The sequence below is a fragment of the Chrysemys picta genome, chromosome 3, assembly GCF_011386835.1.
Source record: "Chrysemys picta bellii isolate R12L10 chromosome 3, ASM1138683v2, whole genome shotgun sequence".
Lineage (NCBI taxonomy): Eukaryota > Metazoa > Chordata > Testudines > Emydidae > Chrysemys > Chrysemys picta.
The window spans coordinates 187,703,635-187,721,884 of NC_088793.1; the positions used below are offsets into that span (position 1 = coordinate 187,703,635).

General features: G+C 40.3%; 1 long non-coding RNA gene across 1 annotated transcript; it reads left to right on the top strand.

The window, feature by feature from the left end:
• Positions 1-10,305: 10,305 nt before the first annotated feature.
• LOC122174372 (uncharacterized) lies at positions 10,306-15,975 on the top strand. Its single transcript, XR_006176093.2, has 3 exons — positions 10,306-10,797; positions 13,600-13,677; positions 15,797-15,975. It is a non-coding gene; the product is annotated as an uncharacterized LOC122174372 (long non-coding RNA).
• The last annotated feature ends 2,275 nt before the right edge of the window (positions 15,976-18,250 follow it).

Consider the following 18,250-nt stretch of genomic DNA (forward strand, 5'->3'; position numbering starts at 1 on the left):
TATCTTTCCATGTGTGAATTCACTACTTTAGCTGGATAAAAAGGTTGAAATTATACAGTACTAAAAGTTGTTTAATGTGCCCTGATGGCCTAACAGGTTTAGAAAAATCAGAACTTCCCCATGACCCAACCCAAATCTTGAATGAAAAAAAGGACCCCCCAAATTTGTTTAGACTGGAGAAAGTTCGTGTAAATAGCCTCCTTTCCCCAACTCCAAGAACAAACCTCTTTACCTGAAATCCTTGTGACGACTGCAATTCTGACAATCTCTACTAAACCTGCTGCTATCTTCCAAGCTCACAGCCTTCCCAGGATGAGGGAGAGCAATCCTGCCATGGGCTGAGGGAATCTGCAGAGTGAGTGAAGTTTTTCTAGTCTCAGGAAGGAAAGTAAGAGTCAGGGAGGATGGGTTAAGGGTGAAGTAGCAAGTGAAAAGATGCATGAGGATGGGAGAGCACTAGGGGAAATTTCACTAGACTTTTTTAGATTTTTTCAGCTGCTCTCTATTGGTTTCTACTAGCCTCTGTTATTTTAAGTAAGAGGACCAGAAACAGCAGACCAATAGACCTATTGCTCTAGTCCAGTGGCGGGTAACCTGCGGCCCGTGGGCCGGATGCGGCCCATCAGGGTAATTTGATTGCAGGCAGCGAGAGATTTTGCTGACGATCATCCGCAGACATGGCCCCCCACAGGTCCCAATGGCCACGGTTCGCCGTTCCCAGCCAATGTGAGCTGCAGGAAGTGGTGGGCTGCATGGCTGCTGCTTCCTGCTCCTGCAGCTCCCATTGGCCGGAATGGGAACCACAGCCACTGGGAGCTGGGGGTGGGGGTGGGAGGGGGGCTGTGTCTGCGGATGGTCAACATCAGCAAAATGTCTCACAACCCGCACTCAGATTACCCTAATGGGCCACAGGTTGCCCACCACTGCTCTAGTCCATAACTAAGCTGGAACCAACAGAAAAATTTCAACTGGAAATTCCTCCAGTGAGGAGTGGTGACTGGGATGAAGGTTCCGCCAGGGGAGAATGCTTCTTTTAACATAAACAACATTCATTGAAATGGGGGAGTATTTATCTTCGTTAATACTAAACTTTCCCTACATTGGTGCTGATCTAGCAAACACAGCTAGGATGATACGATAACTTTTCTTAGAATCACTTCCTATAGATGTACCTCCTCCTCAATGCTTATTTCTTATGCCCGTCATGCACATTTTCCTAACACTGCAGTGTTGGGGTTTGAATGAGGAGTACTCTAGGTCAGTTGGCCTCAACCTTTTCCATACTATGAACCAATTTTCCACAGTGTGACCCCTTCAGAACACCTCTGTCATTTAGTAACAAGGAAAGGGTGACAGGATAGTTGTGACCCAATAACACCTGTTCATGATTCCACTCAGTCATGATAACCCCCAGGATGAGAACTCTTGCTGTAGATAAAGCAGCTGGACAATTTAATGGAACAGCAATTAATTTAAATGATAATCATCATAGTAATGTATAACAATTATGTATTTGCTAGAAAAATCACATTATTGCAGGATATTTAAATCTTAATAAAACACTTTATTTCATTTACTATTGACAGAAACTAACCTATTTATGTCACTATTTACTAGTGCATCATACAGGTATGAATATTTTGGTCATATGGACTAGAAAACACACATTGTTTTTATTCCAATTATAATTAGAACATAGAACAGTAAAGGACCAGTATTTACTTCAGGCTTTGCAGATCTAACATTTACACAATGCAACAATTGTTTTCCTCAGACAAATACATTTAAAATCTTTGCTATATTTTCTGTAGCTACCAATTTACTATACTATAGCACCTGCTTTATCTAGATTTCTACTAGGTTTTTGCAAGAAGAAGCTATTGCTATAAGCTAAGAAGCATTAGAAGCTGTCCCTTGTAGGATAACAAAAGTGCACCTTCAAGTAAAGAATTTGGAAGATTTGGACTCATGCATTGTTTTTTCTAAACCCTCCAGTGCACATAAAACAATATTTTTTTCATTTTCAGTTAGTATTCATGCATGTATTTGGTTGTGGTTCTAGGGCTTATAAAAGAAGCATAGTATACAGTGCACTTGCTTGATATGAAGATGGACAGTAACTGAGTCAGACACATCCAAATGTGTGTGTGTGTGTGAGAGAGAGAGAGAGAGAAGATATTTACTTGTCTGTGATTCTATTTTTTCACTGGTGGGAGGTGGGGGTTAAAATGTGGTTAAGTCACAACGTGAAATGTGATAGGTGAACTTGAGTTAAACTATAAATAGGACTTTTGTATCTGGCAAATGCCAAATACCTCAGAGAGTCCTGTTTGCTTTACATCAGCTCTCTTTGCTTATCAGTGGAAAGGGGTAACTAGAAATCATGGTGAGAACCTCTTTTACTCCCACCTTTTAATGGACAGTCTATCCATAATTAACCCTAAGATTTAGTCAAGGATATTTTTGGTAAAAGTCATGGACAGGTCATGGGCAATAAATAAAAATTCACCGCCCATGACCTGTCCATGACTTTTGCCAAAAATACCCATGACCAAATCTCTACTTCTGGGGTCCCTCTGCTCCGGGGTCCCTGCTTCAGTGCTGGGGGTTCACTGCCCTCCAGCCGCTGCTCCCATGGACCGCTTTCTGGACGGCCTCCGGGCACCTCTGGGGCCAATGCTCCAGATGCCCTGGGACTTCTGCTGCTCGGGTGGCCCCCACGCTCCCCTCAGGACTGCTGTTCGAGTGCTCCACGGAGCCAGCTGCACCGGCTGTTGCTTGCACAGTCCTTGGAGCCAGCTGCCTGGGGCCACCCAAGGAATGGTTGGTGTGGCAGGCCGCTGCTTGGGTGGTCCCTGGGCAGTGGCTGGTGCAGGTGGCTCTGGGGCGGTCCTTGGGACTGCTGCTCTGGCACTCCCCAGGGCTGCCCCCAGGAACGCTGTTCAGGCGGTCCGCACCGCACTGGCCGCTGCTCAGGCCGTCCCTGGAGCCAGCTACCCAGGGTCTCCCGAGCTGCAACTGGTGTGGCTGGTCTCGGAGACCACCAGAGAAGCTGGCCCCAGGTCACTCCAGCAGCAGCCAGAAGTCAGCCACACCCACTGCTGTGGAAGTCACAGAGGTTGCGAGAAGTTACAAAATCTGTGACTTCTGCGACCTCTGTGAAAGAATTGCAGCCTTAGCCATGTGTGCTTATGTCTTTTCACAGCACCTAGCACCATGGGCCCACCCTCCTGACTCAGGAGTCTCAGCTGTTCCTCCAATATAAATATATGATTAATGAATGATTTGGGCTTGATCAAGCTCTGCTCAAAGGTTTGGGCTTCCAGTATATTTGGGTCCCAGTGCTGCATTTCTTGTGCTCCTGAGACTCCCCTTGAACTAAATGGGACACGTGGGTGAACTAGATCAGAGCCCTAGGCTGCAGATACCGCAGCCATATAGAACCTCCATTGAGTCCTCTGCTTTCCACAAACACTAAATTCATTGCTACTTTTTTAAAAAAGTGAGGTACTTCAGCTTCTTTTCAAAATAGAAACAATAGGCCACAGTGTAGCAACTTCTAAGTCTTTAATCTTTCTACAGATTCAACCACAGTATTGATTCTTTATTGACCTAAACTGTCCTAAGCATGGCTGTGGTTTTTTCTCATATAGTCTATGGGAGAGTTAAAGCAGCTACTACTTTAATATTGATTTTTGTGAAAAAGGTGCAGGAAAGGGGGCAATTTGTGTCTGCAGTTGCTCTTCACTATAAAAGATACTATTGTTAGGAGCTTATAGCATTATATCAAGGGTCTTAATCTGTAGCAATCTTTTTTTACAACTTAGAAATAGGCTTGGGCAAATGTGTTATTGGTGTTAATGATATTTTGAAGTGAGGAAAATTTGTCAGCCTTTCTAAGTGAAATGCTCAACTTAACCATTTGAGAGCTTGACAGGTTTGCTACATCTGTTTGCAGAAATTATGTCCTTTGTTCCTTCAGAAAAGAACGTCCATTTGAATAAACAGCGATGAGAATATCTGAATAAATCTTTAACAAATTGAAATTATTACCATGGGCTTAAATAAGCAAGAAGTTTTGACAAGAAGGGCATTATCATCTAATTAGATTTACTTTAAGAAAAAGAGGGGCAAGGGCCAACCTCTGAGCCGTCTAAAATATAACAATGGAATGATATCCAGGACAAGGAAGGATCCATGTGACAACAATACAGTACATTTAAAATAGCAACCGGATCCCTGGTTCACTTATATATGCTATTTTAATTGTAAGATGGAAGCTATCAGGGAAATATAATGAGTGTGCTCCAGTTTTTTCCTCAGAACAGACCTAACTAAATAGAGAAGATAATTCTGTGCCAGCTATTTTACAGCATTCCTGAAGATTATTTTAATTATCAGTCAATATTAATATTGTATATTACTTACCTGTTGGATAAGTGGTCTGTATAAAGGTCTATATTTTTGTTTCCAAACAGGTGTGAAGATATAACTGATATGAAAATTCTTCTTCTTCCTGTGGCCAACTCGTTTGCTAAAACACTTAAGAAATCTGATAAAACACCTGTTGTTCAGGTTAGTGGTATGTTGCTCATGTGTTGTGCTCTTAGTATGATCAATTGTGTTGAATAATAAAGAGCTGTACCACCATTTCTGGAGGGTGGTGAAGCACTGGAATGGGTTACCTCGGGAGGTGGTGGAATCTCCTTCCTTAGAGGTTTTTAAGGCCCGGCTTGACAAAGCCCTGGCTGAGATGATTTAATTGGGGACTGGTCCTGCTTTGAGCAGGGGGTTGAACTAGTTGACCTCCTGAAGTCCCTTCCAACCCTGATATTCTATGATGCCGTGATTCTATGATTACATGCAAATCAGCATAAAACAAGGTATCCTAAATATGGTAATGTGGGGGTGCTCTGCAAAGAAGGGGGAATCACATATATACATGCTATTGCTAGTGAACAAAGGATTTTTTTTGTATTTGATATCTACTATTTTTTCCTCTCGACCGGGTGCTGGTAAACAGAACAGATCACTGTCCATTGATGTTCATAATCTACTTTAATGTTTTAAATAGTTTGGCAAACAAGTTTGACTGGTTTAAAACCTCTATAGCTGTGTTTATTTCACAGAAGAGAAGTCTTTTTATTTATTAATTATCTGACAGATTTGACAAAGTTGCAGAAATCTTTGTCTGTGTGGATGAACTATTAGATTTGGAAATACAATCTCCACAATTCAAGTAGTGATTGTGTGTATATGTGTGTGTGTGTGTGTGAGAGAGAGAGAGATTTAAGGAGTGTGTGAAAGTATACATGTATGTATGTGTTCTGTATAGATAATATGGTTTAAAACCTCTATAGCTGTGTTTATTTCACAGAAGAGAAGTCTTTTTATTTATTAATTATCTGACAGATTTGACAAAGTTGCAGAAATCTTTGTCTGTGTGGATGAACTATTAGATTTGGAAATACAATCTCCACAATTCAAGTAGTGATTGTGTGTATGTGTGTGTGTGTGTGTGAGAGAGAGAGAGAGATTTAAGGAGTGTGTGAAAGTATACATGTATGTATGTGTTCTGTATAGATAATATTACAGACAAAAACTATGTTTAAAGAACATTATTAAGAATGCAAATTCAAGCATTCAAAGATAGGAAATGCCACAGTTAAGGTTGCCTGCCCAACCTTAATTCCATCCACTTAGGCATGTACATTATGATAGAGTTTTTAATTACTAGAACATGATCACATATAATTATTTTTCCACAGGACCTCTGCCTCATTCAGTGCACCAGATGGACCTGCTCACAGGATGAATCAGGGATGTGTGGTAAAGGAAACTATTGTCTGTAGGACTCCTGCCTCATAATTATTTTGTGTATGGTTTCCTAGGGTTTTTAAAAAACAAACTGAAAAACGAAACAGTAATTCCATCATGTGGTAATACACTGACACCAACTGTTTCATCAGCAGGGTTGGAACCTTTAGATCCACTGTGCAGACCTCTGCAACTTCAGCTTATAGAGTAACTGACAGCAATAGTAGTTTGTTATCCTCTATGTAGACTGGTATAGAGGGGGAAGAGAACCACACTTTGCCAGTGGATTTCACAGATATTTTCTGGCAGCAGTGGAATGGTGAGACTCAGGAATCTTGGGTTACATGCCAGGCTCTGAAAGGGAGCATGTTCTAGTGGGCACAGCTTGACCCTTTCTGCCCAGTCCCTCCAACCTGTCCCAGTCCCGTCTCTTACCTAAACCTGGCTCCTTGTTCCAGTCCTGTTCTCCTTGCCCACCCAGTCCCAGTCTCCATTACTCAGGCTTCTCATCTCAGTCTCCTTGCCCAGCCAATCCAGTCTACTCCTCCAGGCTAACTGTCCCAATCTCCCCCCACTCTGCCACTCATAATTTCTGCCCTCGCCTCCTCCCCCGCACCCACCCACCCACCCATTGCCAGTTTTAGTCTCCTTGTTCAACCAGCCCCAGTTCTTTCCTCCTGGTTCCTCATTTGATCTGTCTCAGAATGGTGTGGGGTAAGGTGAGTTGGTAGAATATTTTACTGGAATGGGTTTGGGAAACCACAATACTCACAAGTGGCAAAGTGTGTGCGTGTATGTGTGTGTGTTTTTCCCATTCTCTTTATTCTCAAATATGGGCGAGCTTTTTTTGATCATGTTAAGGCAAGAATCACAGCTGGAAAATTCATCTCAGAAGATGAATGTTTGATAAAATTATAAACAATAAGATCCCTTGAAATGGAGACTTTCAGGCAACCTTAACTCCAGCTATTAGGCAACCTTGCATGCAGCATGTAAAAGTGGTGCTTTTTAGTGGCCCTTTATGTTTATTTTCTCATTTTGTACATAATTCTGTGTAAGCAAAAAACTTGCCAGCACTTGCAAATGTTAAAATTTCAGGCCTTTATCACTTACCCAACATGTAGGATGAGGATACAGTAAATCAACTGAAGATCACTCAAGTTAAAAATATGAAAAGTCCACAAGAAGCAAGAGCATTTTAGGACATAGGCCAGGAAATGATCTGAACAACGAGGAGAATGTTCAGAGCACAAAAATATTCCCCCTCGACGTGTGCACATAAAGATAAAAATGGACACAGAGAGAAGGATTTATTTACAGAGCTCTGCACAGATACAAAATTTATATCCGCAGATGTGGATATCCACGAGTATAAATCAGTATCCACAGAACTGCAGGGATCTACCGGGAACTGCAGAGGCGAAAACAGCAGCCTGTTGGGCCGCCACTCCCAGGAGCCAACACCTCGTGCCAGCAACTCTACCAGTGTGGCTGTACTGCCCCCAGCCCCACCCACTGTGGGCACCTGGCTTACTGGCAGCTGTCCCTCATTGCCCTAGTGCAGTGGACAGGGCTGGGGGCAGGGCTGGGGTGGTACAGCCATGCTGGAGGAGCTGCTGGCGTGGGGCACTGGCTCTTGGGAGTGGTGGCCTGGCATGCTGCTGCTTTTGCCACTTTGGTATCCACAGATCCACAGATCCAGATTTATATCCACCGATATCTGTATCCACAGATATATATACCACAGAACTTGGAAATAACATTTACACGGATTCTATTCTGTTCAGCATTGTTGGTATACATTCATTATTGTTAATGCTGCTACATGAATCAATTAAAAAAACAAACCACTCTGCATGCCAGTCAGGACCATTTTCTCAATGTAGGTAAATTAATCTACAAGACTGGCACATAGAGTAATTGGTTTCAGTATCTGTTACTGCATATTTTGTATTTAGGTAAAATACATTATAGACTGAGGTTTTCTAAGCGGTTAAAGAGATTTAGGCACATATTCTCTATTCATTTTAATATAAGATGTTTCTAAACTGCTTTGAGAACCTCAAGGTTTGTGAGGGTTCTGGAGTCTGTTAACGCCATGTTGCAGATGAACAATATACTTCATAAATGTTATTCCAGCTTCTAATGGCTGAATTAATCCTGTAGTTGCCAAGTATTTTGTCCTAGAATTATTTCTTTTCTTGACAAATGAGTAGTGTTGTTAGTGAATGAGGTGGTTGGGGAAGGTGCCAAATAGCCAGCCCTGAAAATGGAAGCCAGCCATTTCTCCACAGAGGAGATAAAAGCTCAGGATGCAGTAATGCAATAATCTCCATTCTGTTACCTACAAACTAGCTGTTGCTCATGCGTTAGTACTAGTCAGAAAATGGGCTTTTTCCGGTTGAAAAAAAAATCAAAATTTTCCATAGAAAAGTGTCACTTTTTTGTGAAAAATCAAAATATTTCAAAAACAGAAATATTTCAATTCAGGAATGCTGCTATGGTGCCTTATGGGAGTTGTAATCATGTGTCTCATGCTTCCATTCTCCTCCATAGGACAGGATCTGTGGTCAGACTCCAACTTCCATGATACACCATGGTTTCTCCTGCTGGTGAGGGGAGGCAGTTGCATCGTAAGAGTCCCTGGCCTTGGTGCACCATGAATGTTGCAGTTTAGCTGGGTAACCTGGCTCATAGAGGAGAATGGGGACCTGAGGAAACTGAACTGCAGCTCCCATAAGTCACTATGACAGAACATCTGAATCTTAATATTTTGTTTTTTGGGGGATTTGGTTTTTAGACAAAAAGATTGAAATTTTCAGCAGAAAGCAGAAACTTTTCATGAAAAAATGGTGTTCAGTTAAAATTCCAATTCTCTGTCAAAAATGGTTTTAACAGAAAAATTTCAACCATCCCTAGCATTCATTCATATCACAAATCCCAAACTACCATCAGATGGCAGCAATTTTTAGTCATCACCATCCCTGCAGGCTTTGAATGAATGATCTAGAGGCAGTGAAATCTATTGCCAGTTTCCTAATCTGTCCAATCCTCTATTTAAAAAAAAAAAAGTGGTAATTAATTGGATGTTAGACTTTTCTTCATACGTTTGGGGGAGTTCACATGTTGTTTGGAGATGGGGGTGTATTTTCATTTCTATACCCGATTTTTGCTGTTCTCCCTAGGATTCCATTCTTACTGCTTATTATTTTTCTAAACAAAAAAGTGATTTTTGATTACAACATTTAAGATATACAAGGATGCCAAGTGTTAAGAATGTGCAGAAAGGTGTGATGTCTACAAATAGAGCCAACCTACAAAACGGTGAGTGACTAAAAATGGAGAAGATAAACAAGACACTGTTTAGGCTAACTTAACCCCCCCTTCTCCCCCCAAATGTGGGTTTATATATGTCACCAGAACTAAGTTAACCTTAACTGTGTCATGTTTAACTTGGCCATTTAAATGGCTAACCCTTTTTGTAACTTGGCTCTGTTTGTAGTTGTCACACCTTTCAATTACTGACCTTCTCTTGTCTAACTTGTTTTTAAATACATATTTGAATATTTTTGTTCATATTTCATTTCCTTGTTTTTTTCTGTAGCAAATATTACAGAAAATATTTCTTATGATAGGAAGACTCATTTTTAATGAGACAATTTCTTAACTTCTCAATACCAATAGCTTAGACTCTGTGCAAAAAGATTGTGATGGAAAAACTCATTGAAATAAAGGCATTGCCTTTTTCATAAATGTGACTGAAAGTTACTGTAAAGATGCAAATTTGTTGCAATTCTCAGACAAAACTGAGTTAAGCTGTTGTGAGATTGTGATTTAATAAACAAACATTTTCTCCAATTTTCTCTTCATGATTTTGTTTGTTAAAACGGGGTTAAAAGTTATGACTGCAAACCTCTGAAATTTTGAGACGACAATGTGCTTTTACATCTTGAAATTAGAGTATTGAAAATGTGTACCAGATAGCATTGGTTTTTGTGACCGTTTTATACATGCATGTGTCCATTATTTGTAAATGCTATCATTTCTGGTTAATGGAGAGTTGTTGCATGTATTGTAGATTTACTAGCTTTATGTCTAATGTCATCTGTATAATTTGTGGCACATGGAATCTTTGTGGACCAGATCCAGTTCCCATAAAATTCAATGGAAGGCCCTCCATTGACTTAATTGTATCAAAACTTTAATAAAGAGAGTGGGAATTATTTTCACTATCACATATGTCTCTTCAGGAATTATGGAGTGGTGAAAGTTAGTTCTTGTAGTTAAGTTTGCAACTGAGTTTCTGTAATAAACTGATTTTGGCTCCCATGCTAACCACCACAGAAATGTTGTACTAGTACGTAGGTTTTGTTATCCTGTATGTGATACGGGTTTGATGGTCTCAGAACAATTCCCACCAAAGAAGGGTGCATGTTCCAAAATCCACTACATCTGGTATTAATTGACAACTTTACTGGCAGTCTCACCACTATCTGTTTGTATACCTGTTTTGCAAATCCCCAAACATCCTAGTCTTGTGTGCACAATAAAAGTAACGTTATCATGGTGCTCACAAAAGTCATGTATTCTGTAATTCTGCATCTTTTTCTTGAGCTTTATCATTACCTCTCCTTCCCTACAACATCCTATCTATGATGAAAAAGTGTCCTTGACATGGGGGAACATACTTTCACATATACAACCTCTCAGCGAGTGTATGTATCCTTGCCAGTGGTATGTGCTGGTTATTTTCCTGTTTCAGGCTGGTGACTAATGGGCAAAGTGCTGAGTCTCTGACAGAACTATTGGCTATGGGGCATATTGTTTGTCATTGTTTTTTTTTTCTGGTTTGGACCTTATCTATAACCAATTTGCACATTGTGGGTTTGCAGTTATTCTTTTAATTAATATTTTTCATCTTCTCTCCTCATCCAGGTTTTCACGGTCTCTGGAATTTTGCAGTACTTTTGCCATAGTCCAGTAAGACATTTTTCTTTATTTTCTGGTGGTAGATTTTGCCATTTAGTGATTTCCCCTCTATCCTCTATCACTGGCTGTTGTGTTTGCTGTATGGTAGGGGTCATTCCTTTAAGTTTTGCATCATTTGCCTGATTCAGTGGCCTTATCATAATACAGATATAGACAGTTTCTTTCACTTATCATTTAGACTTCAATTTTTCTGAAGGTTCCATTATTGGTTTAATTTGTTCTAGTTTCCTTCATCATCTGTTGCTAAAGCTTTCTTTCCTAGCAGTGATAGCTGCCTGAATCTTCACTGAAGCCAGCTGTGCACTCATGGTTGCTTTTCTTATGCTCTGTGATGTTTTTTGGAGGTATCATCAGCATATTTAACCTACAAAGAGTCCTGTGGCACCTTTAAGACTAACAGATGTATTGGAGCATAAGCACACTCACTGAAGGACTATCCGGATATGTGGACTCTCCGCTCAGACCCTATGCCACCAGCACTCGCAGTTATCTCCGTGACACCACTGATTTCCTGAGAAAGCTACAGTGCATTGGTGATCTCCCAGAAAATACCAAGGAAATAAGGAAACAAATCAATAAAGCCAGACGTGTACCTAGAGGCCTCCTGCTACAAGACAAGCCCAAGAAAGAAACCAACAGAACTCCACTGGCCATCACCTACAGTCCTCAGCTTAAACCTGTCCAATGCATCATCAGTGATCTACAACCCATCCTGGACAATGATCCCTCACTTTCACAGACCTTGGGAGGCAGGCCAGTCCTCGCCCACAGACAACCCGCCAACATTAAGCATATTCTCACCAGCAACCACACACCGCACCATAACAACTCTAACTCAGGAACCAATCCATGCAACAAACCTCGATGCCAACTCTGCCCACATATCTACACCAGCAACACCATCACAGGACCAGATCAGCTACATCATCACCGGTTCATTCACCTGCACGTCCACCAATGTTATATATGCCATCATGTGCCAGCAATGCCCCTCTGCTATGTACATTGGCCAAACTGGATAGTCACTACGTAAAAGGATAAATGGACACAAGTCATATATCAGGAATGGCAATATACAAAAACCTGTAGGAGAACACTTTAGCCTCCCTGGACACACAATAGCAGATGTAAAGGTAGCCATCTTACAGCAAAAAAACTTCAGGACCAGACTCCAAAGAGAAACTGCTGAGCTTCAATTCATTTGCAAATTTGACGGCATCAGATCAGGATTAAACAAAGACTGTGAATGGCTAGCCAACTACAAAAGCAGTTTCTCCTCCCTTGGTGTTCACACCTCAACTGCTAGCAGAGGACCTCACCCTCCCAGACTGAACTAACCTCATTATCTCCAGACTGATTCTTGCCTGCATATTTATACCTGCCTCTGGATATTTCCATTACATTCGTCTGACGAAGTGAGTATTCACCCACGAAAGCTTATGCTCCAATACTTCTGTTAGTCTTAAAGGTGCCACAGGACTCTCTGTTGCTTTTTACAGATCCAGACTAACACAGCTATCCCTCTGATATTTAACCTACTAATTTCTACCTTGTTCTCATATGGTTCTGAATATCTATTCTAGGTCTCCAGTCCAATTTATTACATTTGTGTATAGTTCTTTCATCATTTATAAAGCACTAACTGTTCACTAAGCCTTTTGCTATTGAGATCATGATATTGAAAAGTGAAGGAGCATTAGAATGTGTAAGCTGCAGGTAAATTTCCACCTAAATACCTATTTTGTTGGCATTGTGGAAAAGGCTAGAATTCTAAGGAATATACAACAGCTACCGTCTTTTCTTTTCGATACATGTTTGATTATAAGAATATCCAAAAAGAAAAGTTCATCATTTTTCTCCAATTCTTATATTGTTTAATTATGCTAACATTTGGGAGGCAAGATGGGCTGATGGGTAAAGCAGAAAACCAGGAGTCAGGACTCTTGGATTTTATTCTCAGCTCTGCCGCTGACTCATTGCATGAGTTTGTCACTTTGACATTTCTATGCTACAATTTCCCTGTTTGAAAGAAGGTATAAGAATACCTACTATCACACAGTAGGCCTGATCCTGCACCATTAAAGTTAAATGGAGTTGTACCATTGATGTCAATGGGAGCAGGGTGTGGGTCACGGTGAGACTTACTTAATGAAGTACTGTGAATTTCTTGATAAAAGTGCAAAATATCATTATTAATAAATAGCTTCAGTGCTTTAAAAAATTGCAAGACTGATTCAAGATTCTTGAAAATAAAGACTGATAGAGATTTTCCTTAAGGATCTCCCCCATGGTTTTGGCTAGATGGATTTCTAATGAGTAAGTCTTTTATTTCTGGGACATTCTGTGTCTTTCTGCCACAATTATTCATGTTCAAGTCCTAGAGCCAAATTTTGCTCTGAGATGCATATTTGTTGTTCCCGTTGGCTTTGCTGGAAGCTGCAGGCACTTATTCTAAACTATCACTTGGCTCCCATTATTGCTGTGGTCATATTTGCTTGTCTAAAATGACTGTGTTTCTCCATTTAAAATCTTGTAATATTTAATCTTTACTGAGATACTACTGTATTTTTTCTTTCATTACTAACATCCTATTGTAATATTGATTTTTTTGTTTTGTTTTGTTAAATGGGACTACATTGGTAATTTTGGCTGGCAGCTTGTTTTTGTTTTCTTTTGTATACTTTTGAGTGGCATAGAACATTCGATACAGTGTATTGTAGTTGACTTCCTTGATATGACCTATACGTTTTGTCTGTCTAAAGTAATTTAATGTTATCTAATTTTTCTGTGCAGCTCCCAGTCACCATGGTATTTAGATTCTAAATTAAAACCCTCTTCTGAGCCTTGTAATGATGCTGACTTCCTGTTTGAGTGAGTGACCTATTCATTGTCATTCTTTCTTTTATAAACTGTTTTTCTTTATATATTGATTTTGTTCTAAACATTAGTGACCACGCACTGGTTCAGATCAGGAAAGAGAGTAATTTTTATACCCACAAATGTACACACAGTCACATGCACCTGTAGTGGACAATTGCTTCAGCGATTGAATTCTAGTCAAGAGACATTGCTACAGGCCAGATCCTGGAGTCTGGTTGACTTGCACGTGGACTCAATCATGGAGATGTGTATGTGTTTCAAAAGTGTGCCTTTGAATTCTCTGAGTCCAGGGAATACTGAGGTGTGGGGCTGGCCCCCTGTGACAGGTTAAAATGGCCTTTGGCCTGCTTCAGTTTACACTGGCCACCAAAGGCCCAAAACCACAGCTAGGAATCCAATATACGTGCGACCTGTCATACCCCTTCACAAGCAGCAGGTGGGGGTGACGTAGGAGCCTTTACATTAGCTTTATGCCACCTGAGTATTCCTCTTATACTGCAGAGATCCTCCAGGGGTCATATTCATCAGCTGTCTGGCCAGAAAATTGCCAGTGATGCAGTTCAAAATGACCACTCTATACTGACTCTCTGTAGGTCTTCCTCCAGTCCCATTATTGGGAAACATTTTCAAAAGTTCCCAAGTGATAGGAACCTCAATCCCATTAACTTGAACTCTTTAATCCATGATTTGTAACTCATGATTCAGTAACTCAAGCAGAAGTTAGGGGTCTATTACAGGAGTGGGTGGGCAAGGTTCTGTGGCCTGCAATGTGCAGAAGGTTAGACTAGATGATCACGATGGACCCTTCTTATCTTAAAGTATATGAGTCTATGAGTTTATGAGTCTCTGGTGCTGCATCACCTTGCCCATTGCTTGAGGAATGAGCACCAGCTGATGTGCAGTCCTAAAGGGAAAATCAGGTCACTGATTTAGTCACCTGAATAAGAATTTCAGAGTCTAACTTTAGGCACATGTTTTTGAATCTTGGCTGTAAACTTTAAGATTCTTATCTGCACTGAAGTGAGCTTCTCCAGCGAGGCTATGAACCTCTTTTTCAGTGCCCCCCAAGTCATTAATGTTCTGAAAAAATGCCATTTCACAGGGAAAAACTCCACCTGGGGAAAAAATTGCCTTCCATTTTTGTAGAAAAATGTTGAGGCAAAACAACAAAATACTTGTTTGCTCGGCACACAACTGATAAAATTAAAATTCTATTGGCTGCTTTTGTTGCATCTATGTTACCACTTAGCACAGAGCTACTTGTAATGACAGACAAAAAATAGTGTCCATGCTCCTGCCTGAAAAGGAACATCACTGACTTAGCAGGCGAACCACTTTCTCTGCTGTAGCGCCAAGAGAACAGGACAAGACTCTCTTAAAACTGGGCAGTGTCAACTCCCTTAACACCCACCAAGAGCACTACTTCCTTCCCATCCCCCTTCCCTACCCTCCCCATTGTAGAGATGAGGTCATTGCCTCCACAACAACCATACCAAGCTATGACAGATAATGCTGTGTGCAGGATGGCTTGCATATACCATCAAACCATGGTACCATACTCTTCTCTTTGTGAACAGAACTGTAGGAGAAAGCGATTCACAAACTATGAATTTGTTGTCAATTTTATGATACTTAAGGCAGGCAGTAATTTCAGTTTTCACTGCCATTAGATAATAATAGTAATTAATTAGTAAGTCACACTGTTGGGATCTAGAGGTGAACTAACATGGAAAATGTAAATTAAAAAAAAAGCCACTAATACCTCAGTTTTCTGCTACAATTGAGGGTTTATGTCTGTTTGTCTCTCCAGAATGAATTGCTGCTCTTAACAGCAACTTTATATTGCCCTCAGCACTGTCTGTGAAATATTTGCTGCAAAGAGAGGTGCTGCACCAAAAATAGCGGTAGAGGGGCCAGGAAATTAAGGGAAAAGCTACCAAGGATTGTGCTTGTTCTAACATTAATTACCTCTGTGCTCCCTCAGATCACCCCTCACATAAATTTTCCATAGTGCTATATTTGCCATCAATGATAGAAATATTTGAATTCTCTCTCACAGGGAAGTGTTGACTAAATCAAATCTACATTCATGTTATTCCTTCCCTTTCAGATGCTGACACCAATGATAGGACAGGCTTTTTCTCCAGCATTTTACATCATCACCTTTGAGGCAATATTGGACACAGTCAAAGGAAGCAGTAGGACATGTACAGAGCTTTCAATTCAAGGTCATTCTGAACCCTCTAACCCGTAAAAAATAAAAATAGGTAAATAAAATTGGGAATTATCCTGAGTGATTTTAACTATGAATTGTTCGCAGCTGTCAGAGTCAGAGCCACATAGTTCACTGTGGTTCAATTTCCTTTTCAATTGAACAAACATATTATAGCAGATTTCCTATTTTGTTTTAAATAACCTCGTAGGGGATCTGCATGCCCAATATATATATAAAAAGTTTATATTAGCTTAGGCTATTTATAGAACTTCAAAGAGGGTTGAAAGATAGTAAAAAAATTAATTGATCCCATCAAGCAACAGACACTAAAACTCAATGTTTGAAATGCCTTCCTCCACCGAATCAATTCATAGCAAGAGTGATTCTGATTTACAGGATGGCTAAACTCATTTCCACATCTTCCGATGCCACGTAGCAGAATTCAGAGCTCCGTGGTTTGGACGGGTACATCAGTAATTCACCCTGAGTGAAAGAAAGATTAAAGATAATATTCCTGGCTGGGGCATTCAAAGACACCTAAAGGAGTTAGGCATCCAACTCCCAATGAAACCAAGTGAGTTAGTCACCCAACTCTTGTAGACACCTTTGAAAACCTCAGCCATTGGGTACCAAGCCCTGTGATCTGAAAGCAAACTGCAAACAGCATTTCTCTCAACCTCTCCCAGTCAAAATGTGGGATTCAATGATTCAGTCATGTAAATGGCTCTTCCTACAACCTCCATTTTATGACTTTTTATTTCTTATTTTAATAATTTCCAACAATAAGAGTGAGGGGGCATCAAATTTACATGGAAAATAGGAAACTTTGGGACTGAAATGAGGAACATTTGCAAACAGCAAGCATGGCACTGTGTACAGCCAACACAGGATCCACCTTGGATCAGTGAAGGTCCCTCAGCCCCAAGGGAGATGTCATGACAAGATCCAAGGGGAGAGGAGGGCAGGCAGTGGATGGAGAGATTTCATTTTGACTTGGTCAATGTGCATAGCCCATATACCTGACTCTTCAGGGGCAACATTATTTTTGTGATGTTTGGGTGAATCTAGGTCCAATATAGCTTTAGATCATGCTTTTTAGAAGAAGGTGGCATAAGAACATGGGAGTCTTCCAGAACCAGACTTACCCATGAGTAGGACAGGAATTTGATGGGGAAAAAAGAGCAATAGCTAAGGCCAAGTAGGGGAATTCAATATCTGGTCAAGTCTATTACTGATAGACTTCAATGCATAGCTTTGCTTAGCAACATATAGTTTCCTTAGGAAGAATTCATTATTTATATTTTTATGGCAGAGCATCTATATTCCAAATCTAGGGTTACATTTTTGTATGTCTAAGAAGTACCGGTAACAACAAAGCTAGATTTGCACAGGCTTCAAAACAGCCACCTCAGATGGACGCAGTATTTGGTGTGGCTTAATTTTGGCTTGAACTCTGTGGGGCAGAAGGGTGGAATAAAGATTAGCCAGATCAGAGCTTTGAGTCACAGATCATGCATTAAATAGCTCTAATTCTAAAATAGTGGAAGGGTCTCATAAGCTATCTGTTTCAAGTGCAAACTCTTTCCCATCTCTGACCATTGCAACTGGACCTCCCAAGTTCTTAAAAAAAGAGTCTGCAAAGGAAAATCCTTAGGACACCCCATAAATACAATCATCTAGCATTAGTATATCAATGACAACATGCATTCTTAAGGAGGCACCACCAGGAACACACACACTTTCATTCAACGAAGTTGCATATTTTATTTTTGTAGGTACCATCAAATGGTTTTAATGCTGGAAAAGAGACTTTTTTCCCATTCAGATATATTCATGGGATCACACAGATTTAGAAAGACTGGATTTAAATGAAATTAGTATCAGCTGGGTTTCAGAAAAATCAGTTATTGTGATGGTTTGATTTTCAAGGTGAATATTATCTAAAAGTGAAATACTGGCTAATTCAATATTTTCTGCTATACTGATCATTTTGTTCTGTTTTCTTTAGAGAGAACTGCCTTCCAGGCCTGGCTTTTTCCACTGCTCTGGATTCTGTCCTTAATGAAATCTTAAAATAATGAGGCATAATTTTTATTCTAAACATTATTAAAAAGCAGTTTCTAAAACTTCAGTGCTATGCAGCTGGTTTATAGTAGGTTACATGGTATAAATAATTTTCAATAATAACATAAATATAATATTAAGTTTATGTGGATCTATGTATTCTGAACTAAAATAGAGGATTACTGAGAACTTTGCCCACATGACCTTGGAACTATGACCTTTCCTTTTCTGTGATTTCCCCCCCCCCCTTCTGGTTTATTTTTAGTCTGAAGTGAGCTATGGTCC